This window comes from Triticum dicoccoides, chromosome 2A (assembly GCF_002162155.2).
Source record: "Triticum dicoccoides isolate Atlit2015 ecotype Zavitan chromosome 2A, WEW_v2.0, whole genome shotgun sequence".
Lineage (NCBI taxonomy): Eukaryota > Viridiplantae > Streptophyta > Magnoliopsida > Poales > Poaceae > Triticum > Triticum dicoccoides.
The window spans coordinates 413847169-413864202 of record NC_041382.1 but is presented as its reverse complement, the minus strand read 5'-3'; positions in this window follow the sequence as shown (position 1 = coordinate 413864202).

Sequence of the window (17034 nt, the reverse complement as noted above, 5' to 3'; positions counted from 1 at the left end):
ACAAACCCAATGCACTCCACAAAAATTGACATGTTTATATGAGACATTTTCATCATAACTAGTGCAATCATTATTAGTACCATGGATATTCAAGGAGTTCATAGTAACAACATTGCCATCATGCTCATCACTCAAAGATTTAGTGCCAAACATTTTAATGCATTCTTCTTCTAGCATTTGAGCACAATTTTCCTTTCCATCATACTTACGAAAGATATTAAAAAGATGAAGCGTATGAGGTAGACTCAATTCCATTTTTTTGTAATTTTCTTTTATAAACTAAACTAGTGCTAAAACAAGAAACAAAAAGATTCTATTGCAAGATCTAAAGATATACATTCAAGCACTCACCTCCCCGGCAACGGTGCCAGAAAAGAGCTTGATTTCTACTACACAACCTTCTTCTTGTAGACGTTGTTGGGCCTCCAAGTGCAGAGGTTTGTAGGACAGTAGCAAATTTCCCTCAAGTGGATGACCTAAGGTTTATCAATCCGTAGGAGGCGTAGAATGAAGATGGTCTCTCTCAAGCAACCCTGCAACCAAATAACAAAGAGTCTCTTGTGTCCCCAACACACCCAATACAATGGTAGATTGTATAGGTGCACTAGTTCGGCGAAGAGATGGTGATACAAGTGCAATATGGATAGTAGATAAAGGTTTTTGTAATCTAAAATTATAAAAATAGCAAGGTAACTAATGATAAAAGTGAGCGTAAGCGGTATTGCAATGCGTTGAAACAAGGCCTAGGGTTCATACTTGCACTAGTGCAAGACCTCTCAACAATAATAACATAATTGGATCACATAACTATCCCTCAACATGCAACAAAGAATCACTCCAAAGTCACTAATAGCGGAGAACAAACGAAGAGATTATGGTAGGGTACGAAACCACCTCAAAGTTATTCTTTCCAATCAATCCGTTGGGCTATTCCTATAAGTGTCACAAATAGCCCTAGAGTTCGTACTAGAATAAAACCTTAAGACACAAATCAACCAAAACCCTAATGTCACCTAGATACTCCAATGTCACCTCAAGTATCCGTGGGTATGATTATACGATATGCGTCACACAATCTCAGATTCATCTATTCAACCAACACATAGAACCTCAAAGAGTGCCCCAAAGTTTCTACCGGAGAGTCAAGACGAAAACGTGTGCCAACCCCTATGCATAGGTTCATGGGCGGAACCCGCAAGTTGATCACCAAAACATACATCAAGTGAATCACGTGATATCCCATTGTCACCACAGATACGCACGGCAAGACATACATCAAGTGTTCTCAAATCATTAAAGACTCAATCCGATAAGATAACTTCAAAGGAAAAACTCAATTCACTACAAGAGAGTAGAGGGGGAGAAACATCATAGGATCCAACTATAATAGCAAAGCTTGCGATACATCAAGGTCGTATCACCTCAAGAACACGAGAGAGAGAGAGAGAGAGAGAGAGAGAGAGAGAGAGATCAAACACATAGCTACTGGTACATACCCTCAGCCCCGAGGGTGAACTACTCCCTCCTCGTCATGGAGAGCATCGGGATGATGAAGATGGCCACCGGAGAGAGATTGCCCCCTCCGGCAGGGTGCCCGAACGGGTCTAGATTGGTTTTCGGTGGCTACGGAGGCTTCTGGCGGCGGAACTCCCGATCTATTGTGCTCCCCGATCATTTTAGGGTATATGGATATATATATAGGCAGAAGAAATACATCAGGGGAGCCACGAGGGGCCCACAAGGGTGGAGGGCGCGCCCAGGGGGGTGGGCGCGCCCCCTGCCTCGTGGCTTCCTCGTTGATCCCCTAACATGCACTCCAAGTCTCCTGTATTGCTTTCTTTCCAAAAATAACTTTTCTGAAGGTTTCATTCCATTTGGACTCCGTTTGATATTCCTTTTCTTCGAAACCCTGAAACAAGGGAAAAACAAAAACTGGCACTGGGCTCTGGGTTAATAGGTTAGTCCAAAAAATCATATAAAATAGCATATAAATGCATATAAAACATCCAAGGTTGACAATATAATAGCATGGAACAATAAAAAATTATAGATACGTTGGAGACGTATCAGTCAGCCACTTGGAAGTGACCTCATATAAGGTGCTGGATCGGGGTTTTTGCATAGTGCGTTCCCATTCTTCCTCTTTCTCCCCCATTTTATCCGCCACCTCTCTCTGCTCCCGGGGCCGCCGCTCTGTTCGAGCTCCGCCCGCTGCCATGGGGAAGGAGAAGACGGTGGCCTTGGAACACGCGAAGAAGGCGACGGCAAAGGCGAAGGGGAAGAAGTCCAGCCGGGGCGGATCTTCGTCGAGGTCCGGCCTGCCGCGCGGCTGGATCCGGGGCGACTGGATTCGGTCAACGATTCATCAGGACGACATCTGTAACATCCCAAAATTCTAAATTTTGGAATGTTATATTAAATAGATAGATTTGATTGACTGTTTGATTGATTGACTAAAATTGATTGAAATTCAAAACTTTTTGAAAGTTAAATGAGAGGGAATAAAAGGACTTTCCCAAACTCTCACCTTTTGCATTTTGATCTCCGTGAATTCAAATTCTTTTCAAATACAAAACCCTCGAGAGAAGATGACATGACTTCTTCCATTTAAATAAATGAAAAGGGTTTTGAAAAGATTTGAATTTCATTTGGAAATATTTTTAATTCAGAAACTTCAAGCAACTCAATGATTTTCATGAGAGAAGATAAAATGACTTCTTCAAAATATATGAAATATGAGTTGGAAGTTAAAAGGATCAAATTCGAAGTCCTTTTGGAATTTTTTTTCAATTTGGAGTTATTTGAGTTTTATTCAAATTATTTTTCTCCAAAAACAAAATACATGGAAAATAGGGTAACATGATTCCCTACATTAGAAAATTGGAGAAAAATTTATTTGAAATCATTTTGGTATTTTTAAAATGATCTTTATTGGATTTTATTGGAGCAGGAGCATTGTTTGAATTATTAGAATTTATGTGTATTTTATGTAATGCTAGAAAAATGTCCATATTGTAGAAAATCTTTTTCTGCAAATTTTGGTATATTATATGCCTATATAATATTTTAGTTATTATGTTTTTTATTTTAGTTCTGTGAAAAAAAATTAAAAAAAACTTCCCTCCGCCGAACTGGGCCGGCCCAGCTCCTGCCAGGCCAAGGCCTAGCCCAGCGCGCCGCCCCGCGCCCGTCCCCGAGCTCCCGCCGGACTCCGCCGCCCGCACGGCATCGCCACTGCCGTACGCCGCACGACCTCTCCCCGCCGCCTCTCCTGCCCCTCCTCCACGCCACCTCCTCCCCACCTATAAAACCCGGGCCCCGTTCCTCTCCTCCTTGCACTTTGCGCCGCCGCCGCACTTCTCGCCACGCTCACGGCAGCTGCCGCTCCGGCGAGATCCAGCCACCACTGCCCGCTCCACTTCGTCGCCCCCGACCGCTACCGCCACCACCGTCGTCACCACCGCATCGTGCCGCTCCTTCCCGACCCCTCGGCCACGCCGGAGGACCACCGGAGTCGCCGCCGCTCAAAGCCGCCGCCGCCGTCGTCTCCGACGACGTTGACCTCCACCACCACGGTACGCCCCGGAGTTACCCCAGTCGTCCGATCTCTTTTCCACGGTTAGGATTAGATTATGTTTGTTTTTATTTTTTTATTTCTTCTCTTATTTTCGAACCAGTATCCTCTAATTAGCAAATGTTCGCTAGTTAAACCCGCGGAGCGAACACTTTCATCGCTTTGGTCTTTGTAGCGAACGTGCGTTTGGTAGGGTTTTCCTTTTCTTTTATTTTCGGCCAAGGACCTATCTGTGATGATTTTATTTATAGATCAGCCCCTGGTTTTCAAACGACTATAACTTTTTACTCATTAGTCCAAATTCAACGAAACCAATGCTCACTTCTTCGTTATGATCTCCTCTATCCAGTAATCCAACCCAAACACGTTTTTGAAAATTTTAAAATTTGAATTATATCAGATTTGAATTCAAACTTCGTTTGATCATAACTTGAGTTTCGTAGCTCCATTTCAGTTGATTCTTTTTGCAAATCGAAGCTCTTGACCTAAAATTTCTGATAAGACCAAATTCACATAATTTTGGTACTGTTAGAAATTGTTCATGTTGCAAGAGTTATTTGCTTGGTTTTGAAGTTTTCCAGATCATCTTCTTCGATCTTTCTGATCTTTTGAGTGATTGCTTATGTGTGGTTACTATTGCTTGCTTACGATAGATTGACCGGAGTGTGACGAGTAGATCTATAAAGATTTTTGAGTGCGAATCATCTTCATCAACATTGCAGGCAAGTTCACACTTTGATCATATCCCCTTTCATACCCAGTTTTTTTTATGCATTAGTTTCACCCTCAAACATTGCATGAGTAGGATTGATAACATGTGGGTATTGGGAAGTAGTTGATGAGGTAGGAACCTATTGCCTTGCATTCAAACCTTTTGAGTCACTATTACGTTATGCTTATATTGCCATGCTATGCTCGTAGACGTGGATTGGGTTTGAGAGTATTCATGACAGTTGTGAGATTGTTAATTAATGGTTTACTTAAGGTGGCAACTTAAACACACATCTGGGTGGATTGAGGCACCTGGGTATTCCAGGATTGCCTGTCCAGGCACTTGGGTAGACCAGGATTGCTTGTTTTTTTATGGACCGCCACCCAGGCTCAAAGGGATCATGAGATTATTCATGCAAGAAACTTCCGTGTGCAGGCACAAGCTATTATGGGATCTAGCATAGTTGATTAAGTCATGCGAACTCTTACAGGGTAGACTAGCAGATGTAGGGGAAAGTAGGTGTAACGGTCTATCCATCGTAAGGTGCTAGCGCTTTTGAAAGACTATGTCTCGGTCATCCGTCTTCTCAAACACCATGTAGTGCGAGAAACCAAACGGAGGCGATCGAGTCTTGTGGGGAAAAGTGCGCAAACCTCTGCAGAGTGTATAAACTAATCATGATTAGCTGTGTCCCCGGTTATGGACATCTTGAGTATCTAGTACCTGAATTATCATGTGAATCTCATCATGTTACTTTAAATTAAGTTTGTTGGGTTTAATGATGTTACTTAATTGGGATTGAGGATGCTGTCAACCATTCTCAATGTTCAACAACCACCATGATAGTTAAATAAAATTTATTCCTTTGCAGTCGGGAAAAATTGGCTTTACGCAAAACCCTATAACCATAGAGCTTTTCCACCAGCCAAATATGCATGTAGTGATAGCCTTTATTCATCATTCTCTATGGCGTGAATTTGCCAGTACATTCAATGTACTGACCCTTTGTGGCTGCAACGTCTCATGTTGCAGGATTTCTTACGACGAGTAAGTGATACGTTAGGGTTATGATTTCTACACTCAACTTTGCCGTTGGTGTTGACGGGAATCCACAACCTTGTTACTTCCGCTATTATGGATTGAGGTAATAGTATTTACGTTACTTTTACATGTGATTTACCTCTGTTATAAATCCTCGAGTACTGTGTGTGTCAGCATACTGATCCAGGGATGACACTTAAGCACAGAGACTTGATCCATTCAGGTCGGGTCGCTACAACATCGACGATCTGGTTGAGGGGGGACTGATTCCCCACGAATCAGCGCGGCTCCTAGAGGGCGAGACCGAGCCGCATCCGCAGGAGGGTGAGTGCGTTCTCCTAGCCACCCATGTTGACCGCGGATTTTCTTTGCCTCCCCATCCTTTTTTCCGAGGTTTCTTGAACTTCTTTGGAGCACAACTCCACCACTTTTCCCGCAACACCATCGTGTACCTCGCTGCCTTCGTGTCCATGTGCGAGAATTTCTTGCGTTGTAGACCACACTGGGGCCTCTTCAAGCACATTTTCACGTGTCGTTCTCAGTCGGTCAAGAAGGCCAACCCAAGTGATGAGAGGACGCACGTGATCCAGATGTGTGGGGGTCTTGGGATTCAAATGAGAGGTAAAAGCACTTTCCTGGCCATGATCCTTCCCGAGTCAGTACGAGGGTGGCAGTCGACCTGGTTCTATTACAAAGACCAGCCGATTCCAGGTCAGTCAACCAGACTTCCTCCCTTCTCCATGGCCCGAGTCGAGAAGCCTTCCGCCTTGAAAGTGATCCCGGAGGAGAAAGCGCAGGTGAAGGTGTTGGTCGAGCGGGTGGTCCAACTCATCCGTGATGGCGTGACTGGCATGGATCTGTTGGAGGTCTTCCTTAAACGACGCATTCAGCTGCTTCAAGCTCATGACCATCCGATGTGGATGTATTCGGGCATTGAGGATTCCACTCGGATCCACCCAGAAGAGGTCGATGAGGATACGGTGGAGAAGTGGCTGAGGGGTATCACCGGCAACAAAGATAACCCCAAGGGGTCTAGGAGAGTCCCTCCACTCAACAACTCGCGCCAACTAGACAAGGCCCAACTCTAAATTGCCGAGTGTTCTCTTGATTTATCATGTAACTACTTGTTGTCAACCGACTGATTTTTGCTTCGCTTGTTATCTTTCAGGCCCTTATTTTTGCTTCACTTGTTATTTTTGCAGCGAGTGGCACTCTGATGAAGAGGAGGATGAGGAGAGTGACGACCCGAGTGACGAAGAAGAGGTCAACTCGCCTCCCCATAGGGAAAGGCAATCCAAGCACACTCACGACCCGGCAAGCATCCACGACAAAGTGACCGCGCCGACTGGACAGTCGTCAAAGCGCCCTCAGACATCTTCTCCAGCGTCGACTGAGAAGGCGCCGAAGCAACCTAAAGCTACGCCGTCAAAACTGCCGAAGGCCTTGCCCAAGATCAAAGTGGCCGTTCCTACTGTTTCCGGGTAATAGTCAGACCTGATTTCTTGGTTTAGTACGAGTCAAGTTTTGGTCGACCCACTGACCGACTGAATCTTGAAATTTGCAGTGTTGCTAGCTCCGGGACTTCCACACACAAGTATGAAGATGAAGAAATGGAAGATGCAGTCACTTCCAACCCAGGTACAACTCTCGTAATCATGTCTTCAATTACTCGGTCGTTTTATCGGTCGACTAATTCTGGCGATTGATCTGGAGTTGACTCTATCTCGGTGACTGATCTTTTTGCAGCTCCTCCCAATGTCATTGAACTTCCAGACGACGACGAGGACGTGCCACTGAGGCCCAGAGGAACAAGAAGGCATCAGCTGGCAAGATGTCCCAATCGGTGCTGGTGGTAGAGCCAATAATTCAACATCCTGAAGATGTGACTCGAGCTTCTATTACTTTTGCTGATCCAGTATCGAGTGAATGCCCCACATCGTCGACTGTACCAATGCTTGGTTCAACCGTCCAACTTCATGCCTCGGAACTTCAAGCTGCTGCGCTGGACCGTCAGTCCCATTCTTCACCACTCATCACGTTCCAGAAGCCATTTGCCAAGCTGGCATAATGATGGAGAGAGTGAAGGTGGTGCACGAAAATAGTCAGGCTGCTTACGACGCCAGCACGGCCCTTCAAGCCCATGTCCAGGTAAGTTGGCTTCCGAGTGAACTTGTTCTGTTAGGATATGATACCTGAAAACCTTTCTCCTGCACTTCACGTCTGCGCACCCACTGGGTGTTTGGCATCTTTGTTGTTTTCACTCTTCCACTCGGTCTGGGCGGACCATGTCGAGCGGAATCTGAACCAGTGGGGGCACGCTAAGTGCACCCACCGGGTGTAGTCCCCGAGACCGCAGTCGCCTGCTGGCAGTCGGTTGGGGTCTGAGTATGTCTTTCTCTTTCTTTTTTTTTCTTCTTCTTTCACTCGGTCTGGGCAGACCATGTCGAGTGGAATCTGAAACAGTGGGGGCACGATAAGTGTACCCACTGGGTGTAGTCCCCGAGACTACTGTAGAATGTTTGATTCTGTAGTAGTCTTAAAGTTTTATTCACTTGGAAGTAAATGATCTTTGATCTTGTCCATTGACATGTCTTTTGCTCATTGTAGAAATCATGTGCGCTTATCTCCAAGTTTGCTAAATTCGAGGAAAAACAGAGACAACTCAACCTTGACTTGGAGCTGGCCCATCAGAACTTGAAAAAGGCTAAAGATGAAGTGGTTGGTACAGAAGGTAACGACCTGTCGACTATTTATTTTGACTCAAGTTATTTCTTCGTTCTTCTATCTGACCCGAGTGTATATCTGAAGGAAATATGCCCTAGAGGCAATAATAAAGTTATTATTTATTTCCTTATATCATGATAAATGTTTATTATTCATTCTAGAATTGTATTAACCGGAAACATAATACTTGTGTGAATACATAAACAAACAGAGTGTCACTAGTATGCCTCTACTTGACTAGCTCGTTGATCAAAGATGGTTATGTTTCCTAACCGTTGACATGAGTTGTCATTTGATTAACGGGATCACATCATTAGGAGAATGATGTGATTGACTTGACCCATTCCGTTAGCTTAGCACTCGATCGTTTAGTATTCTGCTATTGCTTTCTTCATGACTTATACATGTTCCTATGACTATGAGATTATGCAACTCTCGTTTACCAGAGGAACACTTTGTGTGCTACCAAATGTCACAATGTAACTGGGTGATTATAAAGGTGCTCTACAGGTGTCTCTGAAGGTACTTGTTGGGTTGGCGTATTTCGAGATTAGGATTTGTCACTCCGATTGTTGGAGAGGTATCTCTGGGCCCACTCGGTAATGCACATTACTATAAGCCTTGCAAGCATTGCAACTAATGAGTTAGCTGCGGGATGATGTATTATAGAACGAGTAAAGAGACTTGCCGGTAACGAGATTGAACTAGGTATTAAGATACCGACGATCGAATCTCGGGCAAGTAACATACCGATGACAAAGGGAACAACGTATGTTGTTATGCGGTTTGACTGATAAATATCTTCATAGAATATGTAGGAGCCAATATGAGCATCCGGGTTCCGCTATTGGTTATTGACCGGAGACGTGTCTCGATCATGTCTACATAGTTCTCGAACCCGTAGGGTCCGCACGTTTAAAGTTCGATGATAGTTATATTATGAGTTTATGTGTTTTGATGTATCGAAGGTAGTTCGGATTCCGGATGTGATCATGGACATGACGAGGAGTCTCGAAATGGTTGAGACATAAAGATTGATATATTGGAAGCCTATATTTGGATATCAGAAGTGTTCCGGGTGAAATCGGGATATTACCGGAGTACCGGGGGTTACCGGAACCCCCCCGGGGTTTAATGGGCCAAGATGGGCCTTAGTGGAGAAGAGGACGGGCGGCCAGGGCAGGCCGCACGCCCCTCCCCCTCTAGTCCGAATTGGACAAGGAGGGGGGCGGCGCCCCCCTTTCCTTCCTCTCTCCCTCCTCCTTCCCCCTTCTCCTACTCCAACTAGGAAAGGAGGGAGTCCTACTCCCGGTGGGAGTAGGACTCCTCCCTGGAGCGCCTCCTCCTGGCCGGCCGCCTCTCCCCCTTGCTCCTTTATATACGGGGGCAGGGGGGCACCTCTAGACACAACAATTGATCTCTTGGATCTCTCAGCCGTGTGCGGTGCCCCCCTCCACCATAGTCCACCTCGATAATATCGTAGCGGTGCTTAGGTGAAGCTCTGCATTGGTAGAACATCATCATTGTCACCACGCCGTCGTGCTGACGAAACTCTCCCTCAAAGCTCGGCTGGATCGGAGTTCGAGGGATGTCATCGAGCTGATTGTGCTGAACTCGGAGGTGTCGTACGTTCGGTACTTGATCGGTTGGATCATGAAGACGTACGACTACATCAACCGCGTTGTGCTAACGCTTTCGCTTTCGGTCTACGAGCGTACATGGACACCACTCTTCCTCTCGTTGCTATGCATCACCATGACCCTGTGTGTGCGTAGGAATTTTTTTGAAATTACTACGTTCCCCAACAATATCTTGCAGAGAAAATGAGGCTGGCTCTGGAGAAGAAGGACCTCGATCTTGCAGCTGCGCAAAAGCAGGCTCAAGAGAACACTGTACTTGCTGACAAAAAGCTGGCTTCGGTTGGTGCGTTAGAGGAGGAAATCACCAAGCTGAAGATGTCTCTTACCGAGTCCAACCGAGAGGCGACTTGTCTGAAGAAATATAAAGTGACTCTGAACGAGTAGCTGGAAAGCATGTCTCATAGGAGAAACAACCTGGAAGCTTATCTGAAAGCACTCGCCAAGAAGCTCTTCCTTATGCTCGAAGGTTCCCCAACAGTGGCATGCGAGCCAGGTTTTATGCGTAGATGTTATATGCACGAGTAGAACACAAGTGAGTTGTGGGCGATATAAGTCATACTGCTTACCAGCATGTCATACTTTGGTTCGGCAAGTCTCCAATAAGTTCTATGGCTGCAAGATGGAGGAGAATAGTTCTGTCAGTGAACATATACTCAAAATGTCTGGGTATCATAATCACTTGACTCAACTGGGAGTTAATCTTCCTGTTGATAGTGTCATTGACAGAGTTCTTCAATCACTGCCACCAAGCTACAAAAGCTGATGAACTATAATATGCAAGGGGTGAATAAGACAATTCCCGAGCTCTTCGTGATGCTAAAGGCTGCGGAGGTAGAAATCAAAAAGGAGCATCAAGTGTTGATGGTCAATAAGACCACCACTTTCAAGAAAAAGGATAAAGGGAAGAAGAAGAAGGGGAACATAAAAAAGAACGGCAAACAAGTTGCTGCTCAGGAGAAGAAACCCAAGACTGGATGATAATCCCCAAGTGCAAGGAATCATCGTAGCAATTTCCAAATGTGGAAGTGATAAGTATGGAGTGTCGAACCCACAAGGAGCTAAAGGTAAGATCAATATTCTCTCAAGCCCTATCTGCCACTGATACGACTATACGTACACCGAACGTTTGCTTCCAACTAGCAACGAGAAATAAAACTAGGTTGTGGGTATGAAGAGGATAACTTTGTATGATATCGAAGATCTAAAATATAAAAGTAGGTGCTGTTATCATGAAGTTAGAATATATTACTAAATATTATAAATAGCGAGTGTCGAATAATGGTGGATCGGTGTGCGGAATTGTCCTAGGCAATCGTTAACAAGACCGGTAATCACTATTGCAGTTTCATATGAGGGAGAGGCATAAGCTAACATACTTTCTCTACTTGGATCGTATGCACTTATGATTGGAACTATAGCAAGCATCCGCAACTACTAAAGATCATTAAGGTAAAACCCAACCATAGCATTAAAGCATCAAGTCCTCTTTATTCCCATATGCAACAACCCCCTTACTCGGGTTTGTGTTTCAGTCACTCACCAACCCACTATAAGCGAATCATGAACGTATTGCAATACCCTACGACGGGAAATCCTCACGCTTGCGCGACATGGAGGGCACCATAGGACAGCATCAAAGTAAAACATACAACTCATACCAATCTAGATCATCAATCAACCCAAAGACAAAAGATATCTACTCAAAACATCATAGGATGACAACACATCATTGGATCATAATATGTGACATAAAGCACCATGTTCAAGTAGGGATTACAGCAGGGTGCAGGAGAGTGGGCCGCGTAAAAGAGATGAGGGTGATGATGATGATGGTGATGTTGATGAAGACGATCACCGCGGCGATGATTCCCCTCCCGATGGCACTCCGGTGCCACCGAGAGAGAGGAGGAGAGGTTCTCCCCCTTGTGCTTCCTCCTCCATGGCCTCCCCCTAGATGGGGAGAGATTCTCCCTCTGGTCCTTGGCCTTCATGGTGATGATGGCCCCTCCGAGATCCTCCTCCATGCCCTCCGGTGATGATGGACCCCTCCGGCAGGGTGCCAGGGAGGGCCTAAATTGGTTTTTGATGGCTACAGAGGCTTCTGGCGGCGGAACTCCCGATCTAGGTTAATTTTCCGAGGTTTCTGTATTTATAGGAATTTTTGGCGTCGATCTCACGTCAAGGAGGTGCCTGAGGCGTCCACGAGGCAGGGGCCCACGCCCAGGGGGGTGGGCGCGCCCCCCACCCTCGTGGACAGCCCGGGACTCTTCTGGCCCAACTCTTTTACTCCGGGGTCTTCTTTTGGTCCGTAAAAAATCGTCAAAAATTGGAACGTCAATTGGACTCCGTTTGATATTCCTTTTCTGTAAAACTCAAAAACAAGGAAAAAACAGAAACTGGCATTGGGCTCTAGGTTAATAGGTTAGTCCCAAAAACCATATGAAATAGCATATAAATGGATATAAAACATCCAAGGTTGATAATATAATAGCATGAATACTTCATAAATTATAGATACGTTGGAGACGTATCGGCATCGCCAAGCTTAATTCCTGCTCGTCCTCGAGTAGGTAAATGATAAAAGAAATAATTTATGAAGTGTGAATGCTAGCAAGTGCATAAGTTTCATCAATGATAGTTCTAATCACTTTTCTAGCATCATTGTATATCATAAGAGTAGCTCATTTTCATAAAACTTTTCATGATCAAGTAACAAGCTATTCACATGTTAAAGTATAGATCATAAACTCTCTTGAAACTAACAAACTATATTCCCAGTCATCAAACAATTGCAATTCATCTTACTTTCAGGAAGGGTCTATGTCAGAGCTTTGTAGCAAACTCCACATACTCAACTATCATTTAGTCTTTCACAATTGCCGACACTCACGTGATATTTATGGGTTCAAAGTTTTAATCGGACACAGAGAAAGATAGGGGCTTATAGTTTTGCCTCCCAACGTTTTACCTCAAGGGTAATGTCAACAACAATAGTTCATGAAAACTTACATCCAATTGGATATATATATCAGGATCTTTCCAACACAATGTGCTTGCCAAAGGATAAAATGTAAAAAGGAAAGGTGAAGATCACCATGACTCTTGCATAATGGTAGAAGATAAAAGTAAAAGATAGGCCCTTCGCAGAGGGAAGCAGAGGTTGCCATGCGCTTTTATGGTTGGATGCATGAAATCTTAATGCAAAAGAACGTCACTTTATATTGCCACTTGTGATATGGACCTTTATTATGCAGTCCATCGCTTTTATTTCTTCCACATCACATGATTGTATAAAGCTTATTTTCTCCACATTAATAGATCATACATATTTAGAAGGCAATTTTTGTTGCATGCACTGATGACAACTTACTTGAAGGATCTTACTCAATCCATAGGTAGGTATGGTGGACTCTCATGGCAAAACTAGTTTAAGGAATGTTTGGAAGCACAAGTAGCATCTCTACTTAGTGCAAAGAATTTGGCTAGCATGAGGGGGAAAAGCAAGCTCAACATGTTGGATGATCCAAGACAATATACTTTATTTCGGATATAAGAAAACATAACCCATTATGTTGTCGTCCTTGTCCGACATCAACCTTTTAGCATTTCATATTTTAATGAGTGCTCACAATTACAAAATATGTCCAAGATACTGTATTTATATGTGAAATCTCTCTTCCTTCAATATTCTTTCATGAATTGTCCAAGTGACCAATTCTACGTTTGCTAACTTTCAATAAGTTTACTACCTATACTTATTCTATGTGAAGTCATTACTCCTCATGGTATAAGCATATGAAACATATATAAATTCAGATTTATGATGTTCAATTATTCAACCATTTACTCATAGGATATACGTGAAGCACGTGAGTAAATGACAAACTACTCCAAAAGATAATAGTGAAGGACACTGAGTAGTCAAATAATTAACTAGCCATGGGAGGATTATTTTTCATTTAATAATTCAGATCCAATGATTTTATTCACACAACAAGTAAAATTGAAAATACGCTCCAAGCAAAACACATATCATGTGACAAATAAAAATATAGGTCCGAGTAAGGTATCCCGATAGTTTTGAAGACGAAAGAGGGGATGCATTCTGGGGCATCCCCAAGCTTAGGCGCTTGAGTCTTCCTTAAATATTACCTTGGGGTGCGTCAGGCATCCCCAAGCTTAGGGTCTTTCCACTCCTTATTCTCCTCATATCGATATCTCACCCAAAGCTTGAAAACTTCAATCACACAAAACTTAACGGAACTTCGTGAGATAGGTTAGTATGATAAAGAGTAAACCATTCACTTTGGTACTGTCAAAGACAAGGTTCATAATTGTTCACACACAATGCCTACTTTACCATATCATTTATACAATTTATATTGAGAAATATAAGTCATAGGAACTAGAAAACAAGCAAACTATGCAATGAGAATAGAATCTGTCAGAGACAAAACAGTCTGTAATGATTTGAACACTAACCATACTTATGCGACTCAAAAAATTATGAAATAAATTGGTGGACGTGAGTAATTTGTCTATTAATCTTCTGCAACAAATCACTCTTCTGTAAAAAAAATGGCAGCTAATCTCGTGAGCGCAAAGTTTCTGTTTTTTACAACAAGATCACATTAACTTTCACCCAAGTCTTCCCAAAGGTATTACTTGGCACTTTATTGAAACAAAAGCTATGAAACATGATTACTACAGTATCTTAACCATGATAACACACAAAAAACAGTAAGGGTAAATATTGGGTTGTCTCCCAACAAGCGCTTTTCTTTAATGCCTTTTAGCTAGGCTTGATGATTTCAATGATGCTCACATAAAAGATAAGAATTAAAACATAAAGGGAGCATCATGAAGAATATGACTAGCATATTTAATTCTAACCCACTTCCTATGCCTAGGGATTTTGTGAGTACATAATTTATAGGAGCAAGAACAAACTAGCATAGGAAGGCAAAACAAGTATAACTTCAAAGCTTTAAGCATATAGAGAGGAAACTTGATATTATTGCAACTCCTACAAGCATATATTCCTCCCTCATAATAATTTTCAGTAGCATCATGAATGAATTCAACAATATAACCATCTCATAAAGCACTCTTTTCAAGATCTACAAGCATAGAAAATTTTCTACTCTCCACATAAGCAAAAGTCTTCTCATTCGGAATAGCGGGATCACTAGTTCCTAAAGTTGACACTCTTCCAAACCCGCTTTAGATGGTAGTATTATTCATACTCCAAAAGATATAAGTGAAGTTCATGGAGAGTTCTACAATTAACATATGTAAGTGCATCTAGTGCCACCCCTAGTTGGTTTTGGAGTATTGACGACAAACCTAGTTGAGGGACTAATGTGTTTGTGAGAATTGCAGGATAACACAGGTAGAAGTCCCTCATTGATTCGGTTTTACTACCAGAGATGACCCCTAAAAATGTATGAAGACATTGAAGTCAAAGGTGGTATATGAAGATATTCACATTGAAGACTATGACAAGAGAAGACACTATATGAAGCCTATGGAGCTCGAAGACTTAGATCTTTCGTAGTTCTTTTTCTTTTGTGTTGAGTCATAGGAACCACCGTACTGTTAAGTGGGGTCCAAGAGAACCAGTCAGAATGACTGAAGTGATGCCTAAACCAAAAACCTATGTCTTTGAGTGAAGACTATGAGAGCGAATCTTGTCCAGAGTCGGACAAGTCAGCTTTGCTTATAGCCCAAGTAAAGTTGCCATGTGAGTTTGAAATCTGACCGTTGGAACACGTGTCAGTTCCTTAGTGACCCAGGGTCATTTCGGACAAATCAGGTCGGGTTGCCAAGTGGCTATAAATAGCCCACCCCCTACAACCATAAATGGTTGGCTGCTCAGATTGAAAGTACGGCTTTTGTCGTTTGAGAGCAACCCACCTCGAAGCCTTTGAGAGAGAATTCCTTGCGAGGATAAAGCCCTAACCACCAGAGCCAGAGAGAATTGGGCATCACTTAAGTCTTCTTGTCTGTGTGATCTGAAGACTTATTACACTTGAGGACTGTGCATCCTCCAGCCGGTTAGGCGTCACGTTCTGAGCATCCAAGAGACATTGTAGATTGCCAGTGAACGAAGTCTGTGAAGGTTTGTGTAAGTGCATCTAGTGCCACCCCTAGTTGGTTTTGGAGTATTGACGACAAACCTAGTTGAGGGACTAATGTGTTTGTGAGAATTGTAGGATAACACAAGTAGAAGTCCCTCATTGATTCGGTTTCACTACCAGAGATGACCCCTAAAAATGTATGAAGACATTGAAGCCAAAGGTGGTATATGAAGATATTCACATTGAAGACTATGACAAAAGAAGACACGTTATGAAGCCTATGGAGCTCGAAGATTTAGATCTTCCGTAGTTCTTTTTCTTTTTGTGTTGAGTCATAGGAACCACCGTACTGTTAAGTGGGGTCCAGGAGAACCAGTCAGAATGACTGAAGTGATGCCTAAACTAAAAACCTATGTCTTCGAGTGAAGACAATGAGAGCGAATCTTGTCCAGAGCCGGACAAGTCAGCTTTGCTTGTAGCCCAAGTAAAGTTGCCATGAGAGTTTGAAATCTGACCGTTGAGACACGTGTCAGTTCCTTAGTGGCCCAGGGTCATTTTAGACAAATCAGGTCGGGTTGCCAAGTGGCTATAAATAGCCCACCCCCTACAACCATAAACGGGGGCTGCTCAGATTTTAGTGCACGGCTTTTGTCGTTTGAGAGCAACCCACCTCGAAGCCTTTGAGAGAAAATTCCTAGCGAGGAGAAAAGCCCTAACCACCTAGAGCCAGAGAACATTGGGCATCACTTAAGTCTTCTTGTCTGTGTGATCTGAAGACTTATTACACTTGAGGACTGTGAATCCTCCAGACGGTTAGGCGTCGCGTTCAGAGCATCCAAGAGACATTGTAGATTGCCAGTGAACGAAGTCTGTGACGGTTTGCGAGTCTACCTTGAAGACTTACCAGAGTGATTGGGTGAGGACTAAGTGACCTTAGCTCAAGGAGAATACGGTAAGGACTTGGTGTCCTGAGCTGCGTGTTCAGGACCGGGTGTCCGGGACTGTGTGTCCTAAGGTTTAAATACCTAGCCGCTCCAACCAGACGTACAGTTGACACAACAACTGGAACTGGTCCAACACATCATTGTCTTCAACGAGTCACTGGTTTCATTTTCACTTCCTTTTACTTACTGTTACTCATTGTGAAGCCATTGCATGCTTGCTATATCATTTGTCTTCACAATGTAATTGTATGATTTGTTTGGCTTCATAACCTCTTCCTACCTGATCCTTATTACACTGCAGCTACTTGTCATTGTGCTT